The following is an 11,892-nucleotide window of genomic DNA, read 5'->3' as shown; positions in this document are numbered from 1 at the left end:
AGCATAAAACTGGCATTTAGGTACCTAAGTGTGGGATTTGGTGTCTAACTATTTTTTGTTGATCTGGGCCTATTTCCTCAGGACTAAGTAAAGCAGAGTGCTTCAGTTCCGTTTACTACAGGCTGAACCTTTCTAATCTGAAACTCTCTCATCTGGCAATATCCATAATCCAGCATGATTTTAGTTAGCTGGACAACCACTTATTATGGTTGTGGCTAAGTTTCTTGTGGCCCCATGAAGTCTGATTACAGCCACCTGTTCTGGTTCTCAGTGTTCTATGCTGTTATTTAGCTGTAATTTACCACTTAATGTCTTCTAAGAGCCCAGTAAGTAGTGGAAGTGTTGATAATGTGCTACACAATACTGACCTCCTGTAGCACAGCAAATTGTCTCATTTGGCACTAATCAAGTCCGGAGGGTACCCAACAAGAGAGGTTAAATCTGTGCTTTAATCTGCTGCCTTAGGTGATAGTTGGGATATATTTTTCAACTTACTTGTCTTTTCATTATGCTCAGTACAATAAAATATATATAAAAATAAAATATATTCCTCTGAGCATTTGACAAAATGAATGAAAGTTATATTGCCCAAGAAAAGGTTGGGAAAATGTTATCAAATCATGAAATGAATCAGCTGACTACCTGAATGAGCCTCCCCGGCAGCCCCACAGGGGGCCAGGGAGCCAGCATCTCCCAGAAGCCCCTGAGGGGGACAAGGAGCCAGTGTCCCCTCGTAAACACATGGGGCCCGACTGGAGAGCCTGCTGCATCTGCCAGGCCGGGGAGCTGTGGCCAGCCAGTGGGGGTGACTCGGGACCAAAGGGTATTAAACTCCCCCTGGTCCAGCAAAATCCCTCATTTGGGACCACTGAGGTCTCAAGGGTGCCAGACCAGGGAGATGCAACCTGTACTAGAAAGGGTGGGATTAGAATTCCAGCATTTCTGCTTTCTAACCTATTCTGTCACTAAACTAAGCTCCTGATGCTGATTGCTGTTTTTTTTTTTTTGGCTTTTAGTAATAAAGATACCAATCCTTTTTAACCCATATTATACACATTTTATATTATTAATCAATTTGCTAGTCTCCATTTTGAAGCCATAAAAGTGAACGTTTCGGATGTGGCTGGGTAGATTAAGCGGATCATTCTGAAGTGGACAGTGCTATAATTTAAAACACATTAAATTCTACTTTATGTTCAGAGCCAGCTGGTAAAATGCATTATCATTTGTCCCCAGAAACTAATAAAAAACTGAGACAATATACAGAGGAATGTCTGGTGTCAGCTGTCAAAAATCCATTAAGAGATTAGTTATTAAGGTATACTTCAAAGCAAAACACTTACTCAGAGCAAGTTCAATTATGATGATCACTTACTTAATAAAGAATGCAGGGACTGGAGAAATGTGTTAAACTGGAGCAAGGTAGTTTGTGGAGTCTGGAAGCTGGGCACATTTCAACTCCATTGCATCAATTATTCTTCAAAATACAAAGACACCAACAGTAGTTAAGGTTTCATTGCCTGATGTAAACTGAGAATTTATTGGCAAACATGCTGTCTTTATTTATTTTGTTCTTGTCAAGGCTCTCTCCTTACCTTTCTCCCAAAGGTGTCTTTATGCTTTGTTCCTTTGGCCTATGAGAAAAGCTAGGCTGCTATAATTCCATCAACAATGCAACCAAACCAGTTCAAGCGCCTACCACGTAACCTGGGACAATCTCATCCTACCTGCTGAGTGCCTGTAAATACAGTTCTTCCCCTCTCACAAGCTGAGTCTTAGACTTGTTTAATAACAGCTTGTTTAATAACAGTAGCTTAAAATAAATTTACACAGTGACTCCTACAGTATTGCTAAAGAATGGAAAGGAAAACACCATTAAGCAAGTCATTGCCCCCAGAGTCTGCTGAGCCAAGTCCCTTGCTTAGAACACATGCAGCATGGTCTAGTCCACACGAACCCAGAGTTCACAGCTACATCAGCATGCAGTCTCTTGCCACAGAGGGGCAGGATCTCTTTCTGGCTGCTTGCCTGCTGCTCCCACTGGCTGCCCCTTGCTGGCCGCTTGCCTCATGTCCCGCTGGCTGCTTGACTCATGCGCCACTGGCCACCCCTGCCATTTTCCTGCTGCTCTCTGTGGGTCACTTCTGCCAGCTGCTTGCCTGCTGCTCTCCACTTGCCCACTGCGGGCCACTTGCCCACTGCTTTGTGGGTTTGGCTCTAGGAAAAAACATGTGATTTCCACTCTCAGTGGCTTCAGCTCTGTGCCTAGCCACAAGAATCTTAGCATCCACCAGGGTGGATTCTTACAGAATAACTACAGACCCCAGCATTACTCAAGGCTTTAGTTCTGTCTTTGAACAGCGTGTGCGTCAGGGAAGACTAGTTAAACCAGACTTATGGCTGCATGGCCAAAAGGCCCCCAACCAACTAGTTCAACCAATCCCTCTTGACTCCATAGTGCTCTGCTGAAGAGGACTCCTGTGTGATCCACATCTTACACAGCAATGACGACTGCCATGTCATAATTGTCCTTTAAGCCTAGGGCAGCATCAAAGATCTTCCACTTCATATGTCACTGGCCAGCCTCTCCACAGCGCCCCAAGTGTGATTCATGCTCTCCATTTCTACTTCAGCAGTCCACTGCCATGTTGTCTTAGGTTGTCCTCGTTTCCACTTCTCTTTCCACCATAGCACATGCCAAATATATCTCCAGTGTCTTTTCGTAATGATGGTGGACATGTCGTCTTGATTGCACCACGCAAGCAGGTCCTGATTTGAAATTATTCTTGGCCAAAAAAAATATGGAGGATCCTCCAAAGGCTTCTGGTGTGACAGGTCGACAATTTACCAAGGTCACACTCTGTCATCAGCCAGCACTCTGATCCATATAATTATGTTGATAAGACACAGCTCTGATAAGACTTTAGTTTGGCGTGGATGCTGTACTGTGATGACTTCCACACAGTATTCAGACTCATGAAGCCATTTCTGGGTTTACTGAGTCTGCTCTTAGTATTTTTTCTGACACCTCCATCTTGTCTGATGATACTACCCCAGTATGGAAAGCTGTCTGTGGCTGGTAGGCTGTAGCCATTGGTCTTGAGTGATGCTGGTGCCTCAATATTTAGGGTCATGATTTATGTCTTCTTCTGGCTAACTCTTAGTCCAACCTGTTTTCCAAAGATGCAGAGGCAATTTGTCTTCTCTTGCATATGATGATGAGTATAGGAGAGCAACATGAGGTCATCAGCAAAATCAAGGTCCTCTAGTGTGGAGAAGATGGACGACCTGATGCCTCTTGGCTCATCTTGTACTGTAAGCCACACAACCCAGTCTATGACTAAGTTAAAAAGCATTGGAGACATGATGCATCCCTGCCTTCCTCCAGTCTTAACTGAGACGCAGATCACTGTTTCCCATGTGGCATATGAAACTGTTCTAAAAACTCTTGATGAGCTGCACTACTTGTTGTGGTATTCCATATGCTCTCAAAATGTGCCAAAGACTATCCCTATGAATGCTGTCAAAGTCTTTTTAAGAATCAATAAAGCTGATGAACAATGGTTTCTGCCATTTAATGCTTTGCTCAATGATGTTACACAGTACAAAAAATTGATCTACACAATCCCTTCCTTTGCAAAAGTCAGTTCTTTCTTTCTATAGTGATTCATCAACAGTGTCTGAGATCCACTGAATAATGATCTTAGCAAGCATCTTGCTTTGCACTGAGAGAACAGTAATGCCATGCCAGTTGTTACAGTCATTGAGTACTCCTTTCTTGGGTATCTTAACAATAATTCCATTCATCCATTCCTCTGGCACCTGCTTCCTTTCCCATACTGCTGTAAAGAATGGTTGGAGAATAGTGGCTGCAAGTTCTGGGTCTGCCCTGAACACTTCAGCACTGAGGTTGTCGCATCCTGGAGCTTTACCATTCTTTAAGGATCTTATTGCCATGCTAATTTCTTCCATTTTTGATGGATCAGTATTTATGTCAAGGTCTGTTTCTGCTTCTAGAATATTGGCTTCTTCTTCTAGTGGTGGCCTGCTTAGAACTTCCTGGAAGAATTCTGCTCAACAAGCCTCTTGTTCCCTCTCTGTTGTAGGTAGATTTCCTTGTTTGTCCATAACAGGGACACTTGTACTGGAATGATACTTACCACTCACAAGCTTGGTGATTTTAAAAATCTTTCCTTTCTCTCTTTGAGTAGCTGCTTCTTCAGCTTGTGCTGATAGTTCTCCTATGTAAGCTCTCTTATCAGCTCTCATCAGTTTCTTGACATGCCAGTCTGCTTCTTTGTATTGCTGCTGGCATCCCAGCTTATATGACTGCCCCGTATCCACACAATAATTCAAGCATTGGTGATATTCCACAATTCCTACACTGGATGAAAACAAAAGTTGTGACTTTATAACAAGTTGTTTACAATAGGTAAAACACCACTGCTTCTTCTGCTACCCAGCAGGTCTTGCAAACAAAGCAACTATTTACATAGACATACCCTGAAACTCTTCACTCTTCCATGTAAGTGATCTGTGAAGAACACATTCCTCAAATTCCTGCTTCCACACTCCTTACACTATTGTATATTTTTAAAAGTATAAACTACAAAAACAGTGCATTCAAATAATTAATTTGTTGCTGAAACCTAAAAATACATATGGAAGAGGTTCTCCTTTAAGGACTGCCTGATATCAAATTTTGGTGCAATTCAGATCAGTGAAAGGTTTTGTTACCACTATATTGTTGGCACAGGTCCTTGCAAAGACCTATAGTCCGTTTAACACTTGTTTGACCAGCATCTGAAAAGTGGCTCCTACACTAATTAACCCAAATTAACATGTGCATCTCATACTCTTCCACATTACTAATAATATCAGATTTTTTCAGAGCATTATCTGAAGTAATTGCCAGTATTATTTTAGTAAAAAAATCTGAGATAGTTAGCTTTTATTAAGATACCCATCGTATCATTAACTCTAGGTATAGGATAAGTACCTGGCACTGTAATAGCACTGAGTTTCCTATACTCAACATTAAATCTTAGTAAGATGAACCACAGGTCAGTCAAAGCATTCAGACTCTATTATCACTCAGATTCGGCATGATCTGTATTTCTTTGCAGGTTTGCTCTTACACCTTGCCAGTGGTACAGTAGACTCTACTGGGGAATGGCTGTGATCTTCTACAGTAATGATTTTGTACATCAGCAAGTGAGTCATTCTGGGTTGCCAGAAAAACCTGTTTGTGTACTTGCAGTACAGATAAGAGACAACCTTTGCCTAATGAGACTTTCCATAGAAGAGTCAATTTGTCATTCAGCCATTAAATCAGAGAATGGTTCTGGAAAGGTAGGCACCTTGGCTCCCACCCACTCGCCTTCCCAGTTATAAAATGGAGTCCTCCTCTTTACACCAGGTGTTTGCCTGTTCTTTGGCATCTTGTGCTCATTAGACATTTGGGGTTGTGCAAAGGAATGAGGCAGGCTGACTACTTCCTGTACAGAACCCAAAGATTTATTCTAATTACATCTCAGAACATATGCTTAGAAAATGATTTTTGTTTTCTTTACACAAATTTATCCAAGTTCTTAGCTACGTTTCCCCTTTTCATCTCAGATCACACATTATCTAGACATCCCAGCACTTTTCCTGAGATCTGTACATTTCAGCCTGTACAATTTCGGGGTAATCGGAAACCTCTGCAAAACAGCTTTTTTAAACTGAGAATATTGCAAAGATTTTTCATCTTAAACTGTTACACACATGCTTAAAGTTTAACTCTGTTAAAATAACAGTATGTATACAGTCTGCATAGTTCTGCCACTCCCACATTTAGGGGCACGATTCAGACCAGTGAGAAGTGTCACCATTTATAAATGCTTTGGCTACCTGTGGCTTGCAGCCTGGGACACCCATACAGCCAGTATATATTTCATATTCTGTAAATTGTATTACTCTGACTCATTCCAACCTGCCAGAATTTACCCAGCCACTCGTGTTTTTAATCAGACTTGGTGAATATCAGCAAGTGACCAACTCACCCTCAGTCTTAAGCTTTCTCAACCCCATGTGCTCTGCAATGTCTATGCCTTTCCTGCAACATTCAGAGGGATACAAATTCACTTGCCTCTTTAAAGAGACAAAACTCAACAATTTGCCAGATTAACTGGATTTAACATATGCTTTAAAGCAAACTCAGAACTTGGCTGGATTAAATTAAAAGTAAAAAACAAAAAATGAGAGCAATTTAGGAGAGTTCAAGTATAAGAAATCAAATTAGAAGTGGTTACAAGCAAATAAAGGTGAACACACACATCTAAAAAGTCTAAAATTTAATCTAGAAAGGTACAGGCTTTGTTCAAAATGGCTCTGTCAGCTAACAGTCTTCTGGCAGTATGATAATTTACCCCACCTCCCTGCCCATCAGGATCTCTTCTAGCAGTCTGAAGTGTGGGACCCCTTTTTGTCTTAAGTGATAGAGATATGTTGGGATTTTCTGCCCTTTCTTTTCTAGTAAAGTGAATATCTTAAATGGATTCTTCCAGTTACCCCTTAAAGTAAAGTAATTTAAGCAATGTGGAAGATGACATGGACTCTGGTGGTGAAGGAAGCTCCTTATTTTTATTTCCTCCATTAGTGTTTGATAAAATGTGAATTGCTTTGTTTCTTTCAGTTTCCCCATTTCTCCCTCCATTAGTTGTTTAATCTGTTTATATGTAAACTGAGGTAAACCCACATTTCTTTGTTTAGGATAGGGCTTTTACCCACTTTTACCCGTCTACTTTTGAATAAGTAACATCATTCCAGATAATTCATAACTTTACATACATTGTTGATATTAGCCATGATATCAACTGGCAAGTTATTCGTTTTCAAAGGATACCTCAGAAGACATATTTTGCACATGATTATCACAACACTGTGTAAAGTATGAACACAGGTTGTGCACAGGGTTATACCTACAGAGTCCTGTGCTCTTGGAACATACTATTACAACCTTCAGGAAAGCTCAAATCAGAAACGGTGGTGCGTGGGGCTACAAACATGTTGTCTTACAGAAATCTTTGTTTGGGCTAGAGGACATAAGGAGCCAGAGACCTCTCCCACTTAATTCCTTCCAAGCACTTGTGCATCCTGCCTGAATCCCTGTATCCAGCTTCCTAACATCAAAATGCAAAGAGCAAAATTCTGGTCCTACCAAAGCCAAGGGCAAAACTCCCACTGATTTCAGCCCATGAAACACCAGGAGCCTGGTGTTTCAGGTCCTATATCAAACAGTTTTTTTTAATCTAGATATCTACCATTTACAAGTGTGCACCAACTAAGAACACTTTTATTTGATTATATGCAATAGAAGTATCATGCCACAATACAACTAGACAAGCAAACATTTTGAACATCATAGTGAAACATGCTGCCTCAGTGAGTTTAGGTCTCTTTCATTTACAGTAGGATACAAGTGGATTGAAGGATGGTTCTTCACATATGCAGCTTAAAACATTTTTAGATATTTAAAAATAAGTAACGTGAGCACACGCATTCAGCCAGGTGATTAACATCAAACAGAGCAGGTTGGATGTCCAAGCACCACACTGGTAAAGACGCCTGACTACACTGGCGACCACGACTGCTGATCTGGTAAGTGAGTTGTCCTCTGTAGGAATCGCGATGTAACATGGCAGAAAACTCGGAGGTAGGGAATCCCCTGTATAACCTCGTCCTTAAAATCCCCACAGAATTTGATGAAACATGGACCCACTGGACTGCCAGGCGGGGAGGGGAGGGGGGGGAGGAGGGTGTCCTCATGAATTTAAACAAAGAAAGTGGGGAAACTTGAACTGGCATATGTACAGCAATGATAGAAATTGAAGCTCTGAAGAACAGTAACAAAAGCAAAAGGTACAGAACTTTGCAAATGGTGGAATAGACAGTGAGATGTCTTAGAGAACATACCAGTGTCCCTGCCTTCAATGTGAAGGTAAAGATCAGACAAGAGAGATTGGAGGTAACAGTCAATAAACCACTGCAAAGTGCTAACCCTGTGGGCAGGGTCAGCAAGTATTTCAAACAGACAAGTTTTCTTCCTTTAATTGATTGAAAACAGCTGTTAGGAACTTAACAAAAAATGTGCTGCCCCCCTGTTGTTATATAACAGACTGCTGACATTTTTAAAATGCTGCCAGATATGGGATAGAAACTAATAAAGGCTGCCTTAGCCAAATTAAAAGATTGAACATGGGACAGTTGTAATGGATGTTGCCCTGGGGACATGTGGAATGACCCAAACATACCATCCTCTATTGACCCATGGGCACAAGCACCACACTAAAACCACTACCTTAAGATAAAAACCAGGTTTGGGAAAAATACCTGCCAAAACCAAGATCAATTCCTGTTAAAATGGGAAGCATACCTGGGGAAGGAGAAAGTCACCACCCTTATAGTTATACCCCAACTTACTCCTGAAGTTTTCCCTGTAAACAGACTATTAAAATAAATACAACATTCTGCCCAGGAAAAAGGGGATGTCTTTAAACAACTGGTTAAAGAAGAGGGAATACTGTAACAAAGTTAACCAACAGGCTTGATGCCTTAAAAAGGAATGAATGAATTCACATTGTGAGAATGGGAGTAAATCTATACTTTGGAATGACTGGATTGAAAAAAGCAGAAATTGCTTTTAAGCAACAGGAGAGAACCCCTGTGCGCGAGTTAAAAACTCAATTGGAACATTGGAGAATAGAGAGACTAGGATTCTCACCCTGTGACTGCAGTTGGGGTTGGAGAGATTGCGGAATGGCAAGAGTCAGAGTGAGTTGAGCAAATGAGTGGATGCTGCCTGAAATTTTAAAACAGGAGAGAATGAGAAGATGCAGCAGTGCAGCTGCAGGCATGCATGATCAGCAATAAATCTAAGAAGTCAGAGGAAAAATCTGTAACAGAAGTTGGAAAAGTAAATATTTTAACTTATCAATTGAATGATCCTGTTGTGAGTCATGTACCAAGCTACCTCTTTAGCTTGGTGCACATACCAATCAGGAGAAGTGTGATGCTTCTGGGAGAGCAAACTTGATTGAAGCAAAAACTATAAAACTATCAGAAATAATTTTAAATTTGCCAAGTATGTGTATAAAACAAATTCTTACTGCAACAAAGGAAACTGATGATGTGACTTTAATCTCAATGAGACTTGCTACTCAGACTGTAAATGTAATAAAATTGAAACACCCCGCCTCCCTACTGGAATGTCTGAGCGGTAAATACCCTAGAATACTGGAAAGGTATAAACGTCAGTAACCTTGGAAAGGGATGTGCCTCTGTATATTAAGTAATCCCCATACCCCTGAAAGCTAAAGAATCACTGAAGCAAGTCATTAAAAATTGAAAAAATGAAAACTAATCCACAGTGTTCAACACCTAAAGTGGCACCTATCTGGCTAGTCAAAAAACCTGATGGAACATGAAAACTAACTGTGGACTACAAAGGGTTCAAATGAAACTGTGAAGTAGGGAGCACCCCTAACATAAAGTGGTTCACAGTGCTTAATATGGCAAATGAATTTTGGAGTCTATCTTTAAATCCAGAGCCTTGGTATTGAACAGCCTTTGTATTGCAGGGCATGCAATACTTACAGAATATTTTGCATATAATGTATTATGATGGCACTTGCAATCTTTCACAATATTGTGAAAAATATGCTAAAAAAGAAGGGATTGTTGCAAACAGGAAAAATAAAGTGGTATGTGAATAATATCTCCATGGTCAGTGAAACTGAGCAAAACAAAACTTCTAAACTGCTGCCAAAAGTATGGTATAAAGTTTAACCCTTCTAATTTAAAAGGTGCTGGAAGGAAAAAAAACCAAAAACACAAAATACTGCATACTACAGCAGAGCCTTCATGGCTCTTGAAAGTAAACTGGGATTCTAAACAACGTACTGCCTATTGGATACTACAGAAACCCCAAAACCACATTATGTATTATGATTACAAATAATAATTGCATTTGGCTGTACAATCTCATAGGAGAGACAGGTGTTTGTTTATTTTTTATTTTCACAGTTATTTATCAGCCTGGGAATGTATACGGTCCAATGCAGTGTGGGTTATCCAACACAGCGAAATTCTCTGATACCACACAAATTGACCAGACCTATGCAGAGGTCCAGAATTTATAAACGGAGACCTTACCACCTACCACTGTGATACAGATGGCAAGCCAAATTCATCCATCTGGAACTGTTTTACAGCTGGTGTGTAAAGCAGAAGGAAGGCAACAAGCAGAACATATCCACAGAGCCACACCACCTGATCTTAAGAGAGCTTGAGAGTAGACAGGTGCAAATATGAAAAATTCCTGGACAAAAATTGATAGCAGAGGAAAAATCATAAAACTGACTTTAAAGTACCCAGGAATATATGTTTGTTGCTGGATGTTACACAATGTTCTTAATTGTGATTGGTCTATTTTTGTTGTTGTTGTTTTATTTTGTTTGTTATTTGTTTTATTTGTGCTTGTTTGTTTGTTTTTTACGGTGATTTTATATATAGGTTCCAGTAATAACTCTAAACTTCACACACTTCCTGAATAGGCTTACACACCCAATAAAATTAAACAGCTACAAAAGTGGCCACAAATATTGGACCACACAGCCATCATTAAGCACGTGCAGGAACAAGAAATAGATAATATTGACTACAAAGCTTTTACAATTTGCTAAATTTTACAAAAAACCTAAATTACATCCTGAGGATGGTAAACATGTGTACCTCAGGATGGCCATTCCTAGATTGAGACAAGAGTCAGTCAAGTTATATTATGCAAACAGTATGGGAACAGTGGTAAATAACACATATATACAACACTACCCCGTGTGTGTTTAGTCACAGACACTGGCCTAAAGGTTAATTAGGCTTGGTGCATTAAACATAAAGGACGGTGGCTGTGTGAATGCTTTGCTGCAATTAACACTAATGATACCAAAAGAGGCTGGACTTGTATGGTACACAAAGAATTGGTTCACGAGGTTATACGGATACAAAATAGGGTTTGTGCACTCGGTTACTTAAACTTTTCCATACCTGGACATATGTGTACTGCCAATAATAATGGGTTTTGTGTACCTGTTAGCAGCACAATTCAGATTGGTTCTCATGCTTTTTGGCCAACAAGCAGTGTGAACACCGCTACTGAAATGCTCTCCTCACCGGACATCTACAAGACCTTTTCCTTAATTTGTTCCCTCCTATAAAACATTATAGCTGGACATACGTAATTTGCTAGCCAAAACAAAAAAGAGCCTAGTATCTCATAGCCCTACTCACATCTCTTATCCCTATTTACATAACAATGTCCTATGCATATTACCTAAGCACCAGTAAGAGTCTATATAATCTTTATATAACTAGTTATAAGCATATATGTACATGTATCTTCACAACAAAAAGCCCTTGTCTTCAAAAAGGCACACAACAGCCAAAGCCATCTCATGTCATCAAACGCATTTACCCCACATTGTCGTTACGGTCCCGGGCCTAACATTTCCAGGCTCACCATAAGGGACTAATCAAAATCGGCAACTAAAATCTGTCTGTCACTTGTAAGAGGGAACGTGCACACCTTGGGACAGATGGGGCATGACTGTGTGGACTGAAAAACTAAGTTGGCAATATAACAGTGTTTAGCCCACTGGGTCACCTTCAGTCTATGCATTATGCTTTTCCAGGACAATGGGTAAACATCCTCTCAATAAAAAGACAAAAAGTTGAGGAATATAATAATGAGAAGGCCTGATAATCAGGCTTGCTATAAGCCTAAGGGCCCAAAATAATGGTCAACACCTAGCTAAAGCACCTCAAGCCTGAATAACACAGGGTTAAAGCAAAAAC

This window comes from Carettochelys insculpta, chromosome 4, assembly GCF_033958435.1.
Source record: "Carettochelys insculpta isolate YL-2023 chromosome 4, ASM3395843v1, whole genome shotgun sequence".
Lineage (NCBI taxonomy): Eukaryota > Metazoa > Chordata > Testudines > Carettochelyidae > Carettochelys > Carettochelys insculpta.
Note: the sequence above shows the minus strand (reverse complement) of the source record.